Source organism: Suncus etruscus, chromosome X (genome assembly GCF_024139225.1).
Source record: "Suncus etruscus isolate mSunEtr1 chromosome X, mSunEtr1.pri.cur, whole genome shotgun sequence".
NCBI classification, from domain to species: Eukaryota; Metazoa; Chordata; class Mammalia; order Eulipotyphla; family Soricidae; genus Suncus; species Suncus etruscus.
Genome location: NC_064868.1, coordinates 121,028,823 through 121,041,441, shown reverse-complemented (window position 1 = coordinate 121,041,441; position 12,619 = coordinate 121,028,823). Strand labels below are relative to the sequence as shown.

The 12,619-nt window shown below is 42.1% G+C and overlaps 1 non-coding gene across 1 annotated transcript; it reads right to left on the bottom strand.

Moving 5' to 3' along the window:
* Positions 1 to 11,282: 11,282 nt before the first annotated feature.
* Positions 11,283 to 11,391, bottom strand: LOC126000292 (U6 spliceosomal RNA). Its single transcript, XR_007492644.1, has one exon. It is a non-coding gene; the product is annotated as a U6 spliceosomal RNA (small nuclear RNA).
* Between the last annotated feature and the right edge of the window lie 1,228 nt (positions 11,392 to 12,619).

The following is a 12,619-nucleotide window of genomic DNA, read 5'->3' as shown; positions in this document are numbered from 1 at the left end:
AAGAAAAGAAAAAAGAAAAGAAAAAAAGAAAAAAGACAGGTCCTGAGCAGTGGAATAAGCTGTAGGGCTTTTGCATTGCACGAGCTAACCTAGGTCTGACTGTGGTTCGATCCCCTGGAGTCCAATATGGTCCTACAAGCCATGAGTGATTTCTGACAACATACCCAGAAGTTACCCCTGAGCATCATTGTTTGTGACCCAAAACTAAAAATAATTAATTAATTAATTAATTAATTTAAAATGGGGCTAGAGCAATAGTGGAAAGATAGGACACATGCCTTGCATGTGGCTGACCTGGGTTTAATTCCTGGCATCCCATATGGTTCCCCAAGCCCACCAGGATTGATTCTTGAGCTTAGAGCTAGGAGTAACTCCTTAGCACTGCCCTGCGTGCTCCAAAACCAAACAAAAAATTGAAAGAAAGAAAAAAAAGAGTTTGAATAACTACCCACCTATTATGATTCAGCAAAATTCATTATCATCTCTACATTCTACTATCATCTCATATATTTTATTTGTATAAAAATTTCAAAACCAGAAATTAATAATGATTGGAGAGGCATGTAAAGACTGGCCAGTGTTTGATACCAGTATCCCATATGGTCCCCAGAGCTCTGCCAGGAGAAATTCCTAAAATATCCAGAAGTCAACAACAATCCAGCCCATCCCCAAACTAACAGACACTGGAGTGATAGTACAGTGGGTATGGCACTTGCCTTGTACACATCAGACCCATGTTTGACAGCTAGTAACACATATGGTCACAAGAACCCATAAGGAGTTATTCTTGAACACATAACAGGAGTAAGCCCTGAGCATCACTGAGTATGCCTCAGAAAGGGAATTCAAAAGGAAAGATAACAAAGAGAAGGGGGAAAGGGGAAAGGTAAATAAAATAAGATGTTACAAAGTCATCTGCCATTACTTTCTCTTTCTCTTTGCATTACTATATTTTGAATAGTGCAACCTACTCATGTTTACATTTTCTTATTAGAGCGTATCTTAATGAATCTAAAATATTACTTAAATATGGGGCTGGATATGCTTTGCATGTGGAGAGCCCTGGATTCAATCGCCAGCAATGTAAAATAATGAATTATAAATAACAATGATTTAGGGCAAGTGAGACAGTACAATAGGTAGGGTGCTTGCTTGCTTTGCACATGGCTGTCTTAGGTACCCTGTATGGTCCAACTGGTACCCATATGGTCCAGAAAGCACTCTCACTACTGATCCTGATACAGCACTAAGCAATGAGCACTGCCAGATTTGACTCCAAAACAAAAATAAAAACATAATAATCTTATTTATATTATGCAAAACATACAGTGTTTTACACAATTTAAGGCTCTGTTATTAATATTCTTTTGTGTTTGGGACCTTTGTGTTTTTGAAAACCATTGTTCCATTTAGTAGTGACTGAAATCCAGTTGAGACCTAACCCTAAACCAAGTCAGTTTTAAGAGGACAGGTTTGAATTCTCGCTCCCTCACCCTTGCTCTTTGATGTCCACACTTCATCAGAATCTGTAGAGACTTTTTCCTGATGTTTGATGGGCTGCCTTTTGTCTTCCTTGAATGTTGACTGAGTTGGTCTGAGACCTAGAATGAAGAAGAGTATTTGTGTAGAACAAAGAGTATTCTCTAGAACATGATTACTTATCATGTCCACACTCCCTCAATCTCACTCCACACCCAAGGAAATCCCTAAAGGGAGCTAAAGTAATGCTGCAGGGCTTGGACACTCTTGCTCCCAGGATCAGTCAGTCAGCCAATAGCCCTGGTACCTATAGCGATTTCTGAGAGCATAGCCAGGCATAAACTCTAAGTGCAGCTGGGTGTGATCCCAAAAGCAAAGAAAGCAGTGCATGTTTCCAGAGTTAGCGCCAGCAAAGCAGGTAGAGCACCTACTTTGCACTGGGAAGACTGAGGTTCGATCTCAAGTATCCTACATGGTCCCCAAGCCTGCTATGATTGATTCCTGAGCACAGAGCAGGAATAACCCCTAAGCACAGCCAATAGTAGTCCCCACCCAAAAGAGTCCCACAAATGCAGCCTTGAAGGAGACAGGTTAGGGGATTGGAAGGAATCTGGGATATGCTCAAGGGATGAAAACATGGGGTAGCGGAGCTAAGTTGAGAACATGCATGCCAGAAAAACCAGTTTTAAACAACTGTGCCAATCATGTATCTAAGTCAAAGAAAAAAATTCGAGGACTAATAGAGACTTTTTTTGGGGGGGTCCTACCCCAGTAGCGGTGCTCAAGAGTTACTCCTGGCTCTGAGCTCCAAAATCACTTCTGGCAACCTCAGTGAGTCATATGGGATGCCAGGGATCGAACCTGGATTCTTTCGGGTTGGTTGCATGCAGGACAAATGCCATACTGGTTTGTTATTGCTCTGGCTCCAGAGTTAGCCTTTCCTCATTGGGCATTCAAATATGTTTCCAAATGTCTACTGCAGAGACACGGGACTCAGAGAAAGGCACATGGATCCTGAACACCAATCCAAAGGGCAGACTTGGAGCAAGCCGTCCAGGTAGATAGAACAGAGCCCCAGAAGAAGAGGTACCAGCCCTGTGCAGCGGTGGAGAAGAGATGTGCCAAGCACTCTGCCAGGAGCTATTTTTGAGCATAGAGCCAGGAATATTACCTGAGCATCACTGGGTGTAAACCAGAGAACCAAAAAAAAAAAAAATAAAGAAAGAAAGAAACCCAAGGATACTAAAAAGAAATTTCTCCTGTCAGGCTCAGGGGACCATATGAGATGCTGAGAATTGAACCCTGGTCTATGTCAGGTTGTCTGGGTAGAAAGAAAATGAACTACTGCATTGCTATGTTTCTGCCTCCGGAGGTACATTTTGTGTGGGGCGAGGGGGGTATACCCAGTGGTGCTCAGGTGTTACTTCTGGATCTGAACCTAGGAATCACTCCTAGCGGAATTTAGGGTATTATGGGATGCTGGAGATGGAAATTTCGTGTGCTGCATGCAAGTTCCGAAATCGGTGTGCTATCAGCATGTTTGGCCCCCAAAGAAAAAGCAGGGCAGAAACTGAGTGAGAGGCAAGGGTGGGGAAGGAGCGAGGCAATGGTGGTACAAACGTTGCACTGCTGAAGGGGGGTATTCTGTTTATGACTGAAACCCAATTACAATCATGCTTGTAATCATGGTGCTTAAATAATGATTTCATATCTTAAAAAAATATCAGCTTAGAAAAATGAGTTCGCAGAGATAGCATGGAGGTAAGGTGTTTTTGCCTTTCATGCAAAAGGTCATTGGTTCGAATCCCAGCATCCCATATGGTCGCCTGAGCCTGCCAGGAGTGATTTCTGAGCATAGAGCCAGGAATAACCCCTGAGCGCTGCTGGGTGTGACCCAAAACCCCCCCAAAAAAAAAAGGCGAAAGAAAAATGAGTTCGCATCTGGCAGGTTGGGAGGACCATGTGGTGTGTCGTGGATCATCCCATGTCATCCTGGATCGGTCGCCTGCAAGGTAAAAGACCTACCACTGTGCTCCTACTCTGGCCAACATGTATTTTTGTTATTGGAAAAAACACTGTGCCCAAGTTAACAAGGTGGCAGAGAAATAAGCCTTAAAGTTTTTGTTGTCACAGTATTATTTTTTACTATTAGCTCATTCTTGCTCAAAATAAGATCAGGATAGGATTATTTTGATTCTGGGAGGTGCCAAAGAAGTAGCAACGAATGGGGGGGGCATGGGGAATAAAAACAAAATTCTTATGTCACAAGGAAAATTTCAGTGTCCCTCTTTATTTTGGGGATTTGAGATAAAACTGTCTTGCTCATAAAAAATAAAAAGCAACTTTATTCTGGATGTCACTCCAAATTTTCCTAGGCAGATATGGTCTCTACAATTGAGCTGGGGGGACTGAGAGATAGCACAGCATGGGTCATTTGCCTTGTTCATGGCCAACTGAGGGCTCATCTGAGTTCAATCCCTGGAATCCCATGTGGTTCCTGATCCTGCAAGGAGATCTGATCTAGGAGCAGGATTAATCCCTGAGCACCATTGGCTGTGACCCAAAAACCAAAAAAAAATCTATGAATAGATATTCCAATTTGAAACCAAGAAGTAAGACTCTTCTGCTTATAGTTGACAATATATGTGTAGAGAAATCTCTCTCATAATCACACAGGGACACAGACACACCCCCTATTGTTAGAACTAATCAATATTTGAACAAAATTACTGGATTCAAATGGAATATTCAAAAGTATTTTCGGGAACCGGGTAAAGAGGTCCAAGGACTAATGGTTTTGCTTTGTAGGCATGACATTAGTGGGGCTAGAGAGAGAAAGAAAAGAAGGGAAAATAGAAAGGAAAAGAAAGGCAGGGAAAAGAAAAAAAAGAAAATTTGGGACCGGAGGGGTGGTGAAAGTAGTAAGAGTGTCTCCCGTGCATGCCCTTACCTAAGAAAGACCTTGGTTAGATCCCAGGTGTCCCATATGTTCCCCTAAGCTAGGAGCGATTTCTGAGCTCATAGCCAGGAGGAACCTCTGAATGCCACAGGGTGTAGCCTAAATCCAAAATAAAATTTAAAAATGGAAAGAAAAAGTAGCTGTGTGAGTGAGCAGGGATGCAGCCTTGAGAAAGCGCCTGTGGCCTTGTGAGCCAGGGGACCTTGAGGGCCATTCACTCTGGAAGCAACAGGCTGACACGGGGCATCTCGGGACAGTTATAGGTGTGAGGTGTGGGGTTTTCCTTCAGAGTTTTGCCCCCCTGACTTTGGCCTGAGGGATGGTTGGGCTCATGGAGGACCCAACGGCTCCCAGGGGCTACTCTCTGTTGGGGTATTTGAAGGTGCTTTCTCTGTGCTCCTACTCTCAGATGTCCTGTTCCCAACTGGGCCCACCCACACGAGTTCTTGGAGCCTGTTTCCATGATGACAGAGATGCAGGGGCCCCCTCAGCTGGGTTAGAACCCCAGAGTCCCATAAAGACCCCCAAGCTAGGAATTAATTCTGAGCGTATAGCCAGGAGTATCTGCTGAGCCTCACTATGTCGCCCAAAAAGAAAAAGAAAAAAATAGGGTCAGAGCAAAAACACAGAGGTAGGACACATTTCTTGCATGTGGCTGATCCGGGTTCAATTCCTGGCATCCTGTAATTTTCCCCGAGCTAGCCAGAAGTGATTATTGAGCTTAGAAGAAGGAGTAACTCCTGAGCACTGCCAGGTGTGGCCCAAAACAAAACAAAAAACATGAAAGAAAAAAAAGAGCTGGGAAAATACCCACCTGTTATGATACTGCAAAACTCATTTTCATCTCAACATTACTGCAGACCACCAAAGACATTTATCCAGACTGCTGGGCATCCTGTCCTCCTTAGAAGGAGTCCTAGGCTCACACTGTGCATAAGTGGGATGTGTGCCACACTCTCTGACTCCCCTCCTTCTCTCTGTCTCTCAACTTTGCTTCTCAGTCTAGGGTGCGATCCTCTAAACTACACCCTGAAAGCCACTATTGTTCACTGTTATTTTTAACCTATACTCCAGCTATCCAATGGTCTGAGGTACAGTGAACTGGCTCCTGTTAAAATGTTTGAGGATCCCTATTTAGCACATGATAGAGTTGCTGGAAGAGCCCAGAACTGGCATCATTGGGATCTGAACTGAGGAGAAAGAATTGTACTGAGTCACAAAGTCTTCTTAACAAGTGAGCCAAAGCTGGTGGGTCACTTACGCAGGTGATCTTCATCCACAGAATCTCTGACCTCCTGATCCACAGAGTCCTTGATGTCTCGTAACTTATATATCTTCAACTTTGGAACCAATACCCTGATTTCTGTGTTGGAGAAGAATAGAAGTGAGTTGGATGAGGTCCTGCACGCTTAGCTTTTTACTTTACTTCCCTCCAATAAATTTTCAATATACTTCCATGAAATTATGTACTTATATAACATCTGATCCCCTATCTTTTAATTAATGGTTCAGAACAATGGAGCCCACATTGACTACAAATGCTTATTTCAAGTTTTTGGTGTGTTTTAGTTTATATCTCTCATGATTAGGGGCTTCCTCTGGCTCTGCTCTAGCAAATACTCCTAAAGATGTTTGGAGGACTATGAGATGCAAGAGATTAACCCTAGGTTCACCACGAACAAGGCAAGTTATCTCTCGAGCTCTGCATAATTCAATTAAATAATCACTTATTTATTTCTTATATATGATATAAATAGTCTATTCATTAACTTAATCATGTCCCTAGTAGCCCATTACTAACAAAATTTCCATTTAAATATCTTCAATCTGGGCACAAGAGATATTTCACTTATAATTTACTGGGATTAAATCCCCATTACCAGGGGATAGTAATATTTGTCAAAATTAAAACATTTGTCTTAAATGATACTGACCCAGGTCTTATCCCCAGCACCTCATATAGTCCCCAAGCCTGGAAGGATGGATCCCTGAGTACAGAACTAGGAGTAAGTCCTAACCACTGTCAGGTGTGAGCCAGAAACAATCCCCATCCAATGAGTTCTCCTAAGTATTATTGGGTATAGGAATGGAGCAACAAAGTGTGATCTGAAAGGCCCTTCAGTACAGAGAGGGTAGTCTAGGTAATATCTAGCATTGCAAGTTCCAAGCAGTACAATATCCCAGGGTTTAGTATTGAACCAGAGTTTCAAGTTTTTGATAACTCCAGTGCCTCCCGTTAAGTAGGACCCATATGTTTATTTTCAAGTGTAGAGATATAGCTCAAAATGCTGAATAATATAGACTTTCCAGAGGACTCCTAGAAGCATCACCTTGATCCAAACCATATAAGCCCCTAAACACTAACGTTTACCAAGAATTAATCACAAGCACAAAAAAAAGATTCATGCAGAAATGTTATATTGAGACACAATATTTGTTGTCTATTGAATGAAAGTCTGGATACACAGAAAGTAAGATTCCTGCTTTCACCAAGGTATTTACTTGACAACTTTATGTGTCCATCCTAGGACATTTAATATGATACTTTCAAAAACTAAATGAACTAGGGATTGTATCAAAAGTACAGCTTATAGGGTGCTTTTATGCACATAGCTGACCCTGTCTTGATTCACATCACCTTTTAGTATTCCTAAACACTTCCAGGAATTATGCATGAGCACAGAGTAAGCAGTAAGCCCTGAGCATTGCTGGGTGTCCCAAAGATAAACAAAAGTCACACACTTCACAAATTAGCATTCAGGAAATATCTAGTTCTTTTCTAAGACTCCAGTATTAACTTTAGAACTTCAACAGGTCCTGCTTAAACCATAAACAATTGAAAGTTCATCCTACAGAACAAGGACATTGTTTGTAGAAAACTTCCAAATGACCTCTTACCCAGTTTAGGTTCAGACACCTGTCTTGAGGTACTTGGTTCACAAGGAGAGGACCGTGGTCTCTGGGCCTGCAATAAGACAGTTGTATTCAGATGACCTGTCCCTATAGTTTCCTCTGACCTAGATTCATGCATAACTGGTTTCCTGGCCATTTTTTTCCATGTGAGTCACATATTAAAATATAACATGTTTCTTAAATTAGTTGACATTAACTTTGTTCTTTTACATGCATGACTTTAAGTAGAACTTCAAAAATTATTGGAGATACCTAAAGTGTAGAAATTTTAGTGGTAAAATAAGGTCCTAAGGAGTATCAAATACAAGACTGGAACCGTTATCTAGAACCTGAATCCTTTAAAAATATTCTCCACAGGTTCAGAGTGATAGAATAGCATGTAAGATACTTGCCTTGCACACAGAAGACCTGGATTCGATCCCTGTAAACCCACAAGATTCCCAAACACCATTAGGAGTTATCCCTGGGTAGAGTCAGGAGCAAGTCCTGATCACTGATGGGTGTGAACAAATATCCACAAAAAAACTTAATTGTTTTTCAGTGCATGAAGGAACACCTGTTGATGTGCAGTGCTTATCACTTGGTATGTTCACTCTTTTAAAATTATATATTTTGGGATCACAGCTTTCAAGCTCCTGCAGCCTCAACCCACTGCTGTGTATTTGGGACCAACCCCACCTAGAAACCTGTACATAAGCCACAGGATTGGAGGTGAACTGGAACTGCCCAAGAAGGGTCAACCAAGAGGAGTCTGGACACTCCGCTTCGCTCTGCAGCTGCGATCTTCTCCTAGTCAATGAACCCTAGCATACATGCAAAAATCTTCACAATAAAGAAAGGACAATGGGGAAAAAACACAGGCCAACACGATGCATAGAGAATGAAGATGTCATCTCTGATGACCCGAAAAAATGTCAACCTTTTATTTAGATTCTCAGTAAATGATTTTAGAGAAGAAATATGGAGGGTCCTCATAAAAGTCAAAGAAAGCATAGATTATGCTGAAGAAACCACAAATAATACTCAAGAGAAAATGCAAACAGAAATGAGAAAACTCCCCAAACCCTCAGGTTCATTCTAATTTTCTCCATGGTTTCTCTCTTTCCCATGGCTATGCTCTTGCTCATGTCTGACACACTTCACACATGCCACTTGCTCTTTTCCTGTTTTAGCATTATTGGGGCAGGATAAAGTGACTCTGGCCATCCATCATTCTGGGACCCATTCTTTCCCAGTCATCATCTGGGGAGAAATTCCTAAGTCCTGAACAAACCAAAGGGAAAAAAGTTATCCCTGCCTTCCAACAGGTTGACACAATTTAGCACCTCGTGCTAAAGTGATCAGAAAAGTTAAGCAGAAGAGCTTAGGGTGCTCTACTTTAACCTGACTTTAAAACCACAATGAATATTTTGTCACAAGCATTTGGGAAACACTTACCTTCTTGTGTTTACGCTGATGCACATTGACAGCCTTCCATATTTTACATTTGCCTATAAGGTGATGAGAAAGCAATGTTTTGGCTCATCAATAATTCTAAATTCTTCAGATTTCCATAACACAGAATACTGGACACATTTCTAAACCAGAAGGCTCACCAATGTGAGGATTCACCAAAACCATTTGGAAAATGGTCTTTGAACTGTCAGCCCCACCTGGGAGTACTGAGGAGAGACCCCTGGTATTGGAGGGTGACCATATGTAGATTAGGGTTGTGGTGGTGAAATTCAAGTAACATCCAATAGTGCTCAGGGACTATTTCTGGCTCTGTGCTCTATCAAGCCTGGCCTTTCTTGATGGTGTCATGTGGTTTTAGAGATTAGCAAATCACATGGCTAATCCCTGCATTATCTTTTAATTTTGTTGGTTTAATATCATTTTGGGCAATACTGACTATGTTCAAGGCTTACTTTTGCCTATATAGGCATTCATGGATCACTCATGTTAGAGGTCTGGGGATCATATGGAGGGACTAATATTGAACTCATGTTTAATGTAAACAACATTTCTCTATGCTATCTATCTCTCCTGTACAATCTATTTTGTTTCTGAAAAATATTCTCGAAAATATGTTAAGATCTATGTTTGTATAGACTTATGCTTCGGCATAACTAGTGTTATACATGGTGGTACTCTGGAGACTCAATTCTGGGGATTGAATTCAGAGACTCACACATGCTAAATATCTCCTTGGTGACATAACTAACTCTTAAATTTATTGGTGTAATATGCACTCAGGGCATTGGTGAATCATTGAATAACAGTAAATTGGTCTTTCTAGAAAAAATTACGTAGCATATTAGGATTACATGGGAATTACCTTAATAGTATTAAAACATTCATAGAGGTTCATATTTAATTTTGTAATTAATAATAAAACTGTAAGCCTATTCTATGACAAAAGCAAGGCACTGATGCTTGTTCTTTGTTGGGACCACACCGATTAATATTCAAGTCTAGAGTCTGTCCTCAGGAGTAACCTATGGAAATGTTCAGTGGACCATATGGGGTAGCAGGGATTGAACTGAGTTAACTTGAATGTCTGTAATTATCTCTTTGTCCTTATTTGTTTACTTTTTTGGGGGGGTCACAACTGGTGGTGCTCAATGCTCGCTCCGGGCTCTGAGTTCAGGGATCACTACAGGTAGTATTGGGGTACCATATGGGGGTACCGGGTATTGACCCTGGATCAGATATATAGGGCAAATGTTGAACCTCTGTGATGTCGCTTTACCCCTCTCTGTTCTTAAGATTCTTGTTCCTGCTATTTAATATAGCACAGTAAAAATGAGTTGCAGGGCAGAGTGATAGCACAGCATGGAGCGTTGTGTTGCACATGACAAACCAAGGATGGACCCAAGTTTGATCTCTGGCATCTCATGTGGTCCCCGAGCCTGCCAGGAGCGATTCCTAAGCTCATGAAGTAACCCCTGAGCACCGCAGGGTGTGGCCCAAATTCCAAAATAAAATTTAAAAAAAGCAAAGAAACAGAAGCTGGCCAGGACTGCAGCCCTGAGATGGCACCCCCCCATCCCTGTGGGTCATGGGTCCTCGAGGGCCTCTTACTCCAGAAGCCTCAGGCTGACATGGCGCCTCTCGGGACAGTGGTGGAGGTATGAGGCGTGGGATCTTCTTCGGGGTTTTGGCCCCCTGACTTTGGCATGAGGGAAGGTTGGGCTCATGGAGGTCCCAACGGCTGAGGGGTTCAGGTTGCAGAGGGTTGTTCCTCATTGGGGTCCTTTAAGGTGCCATCTCTGGGCTCCATCTCTGAGGTGTCCCCATCCCACCTCTGCCAGCCCATGCCAAATTGTGGAGCCGGTTTCCCTGGAGATGTGGGGGCGGGGCCTCCTGAACATGCTCAGATCTCCCAGATCCCATATAGACCCCCAAGCTAGGAATAAATTATGAGCGCCTAGGGGAGGTAACCCCTGAGCCTGACTGTGTGGCCCAAAATGGAAAAAATAAAAAAACAGAATGGCACCAGAGCAAAAGCACAGCAGGTAGGAGACATGGCTTGCGTAAGGCTGAGTGGCTGATCTGGGTTCCGTCCCTGGCATAACCTATTGAGCTTGGAACCAGGAGAAACTCCTGAGCACTGCCAGGTATGGTGCCAAACACCACAAAAAACATGAAAGAAAAAAAAACAGAGCTGGAAACTACCCACTCATTATGATACAGCAAAATTCATTCTCCTCTCAACATTCATGCAGGCCACCAAAGATATTTATCCAGACTGCTGGGCATCCTGTCCTGCTTAGAAGGAGTCCTAGGCTCACACTGTGCATAAGTGGGATGTGTGCCACACTCTATGACTCCCCTCCTTCTCTCTGTCTCTCAACTTTGCTTCTCAGTCTGGAAAGGGATCCTTAAACTATAGCCTGAAAGCTAATTGTGTTCACTATTATTTATTTATTTATTTATTTATTTATTTATTTTTAATATGGAACGCTTCACAAATATTTGTGTGTCATCCTTGCACAGTGGCCATGCTAATCATCTCTGTATCGTTCCAATTTTAGTATATGTGCTGCTGAAGCGAGCACACACTATTATTTTTTAAACTGTAGTCCAGCTCTCCAAGGTCTTAGGGACAGTGAACTGGTCTCTGTCTAAAAAGTTTGAGGATCTTGAGGCCGGTGAGGTGGCGCTAGAGGTAAGGTATCTGCCTTGCAAGCGCTAGCCAAGGAAGGACTGCGGTTCGATCCCCCGGCGTCCCATATGGTCCCCCCAAGCCAGAGGCAATTTCTGAGCGCTTAGCCAGGAGTAACCCCTGAGCATCAAACGGGTGTGGCCGAAAACAAAAACAAAAACAAAAAAAGTTTGAGGATCCCTGCTGTAGAACATGAAAGAGAGCTGCTGGAAGAGCCCAGAACTGACATCACTGGGATCTGATCTGAGGAAAAAGAATTGTAACAAGTGAGCCAAAGGGGGCGGGATACTTACACAGGTAATTCTCATCCTCAGAAGGGCGGAACTCCTGAACCAGACAGAACTTCCTTTCTCCTACGTTATATATCCTCATCTTTGGAAGCATTACACAGAGTTCTGTGTTGGAGAAGAATAGAAGTGAGTTGGATGAGGTCCTGCACTGTTAGCTTCTTTCTTTACTTTCCACAAATAGATATTCAATATCCTTCCATAAAATTATGTACTTATATATCATCTGATTCCTATCTTTTAATTATTGGTTCAGAACAATGAAGCCCACATTGATTGCAAGTGCTTATTTCAAGTTTTGGTGTGTTTTAGGTTTTATCTCTGGCTTTATACACAGAATTACTCCTAAAGATGTTTGGAGGACTATGAGATGCAAGAGACTAATCCTAGTTTCACCATGAGCAAACCAAGTTATCTCTTGAGCTCAGCATAATTCAATATAATAATCACTTATTTATTTCATATATATGATATAAATAATCTACCATTAACTGAATCACTTCCCTAGTATCCCATTACTAACAAAATTTCCATTTAAAATGCTCAATCTGGGTAAAAGTGATATTTCAGTTATAATTGACTGGGATTCAATCTCCATTACCAGGGGGTAGTAACAATTGTCAAATGTAAAATATTTGTCTTACATGAAGCTGAACCAGGTCTTATTCCCAGCATCCCATATGGTCCCCAAGCCTGCAAGATAGATCCTTGAGCACTGAACCAGGAGTTTCCCCTAAACACTGTCAGATGTGAGCCAGAAACAATCCCTATCCAATGTGTTCCCTGAGTACTATTGGGTATAGGAAAGGAACACCAGAGTGTGATCTGAAAGGT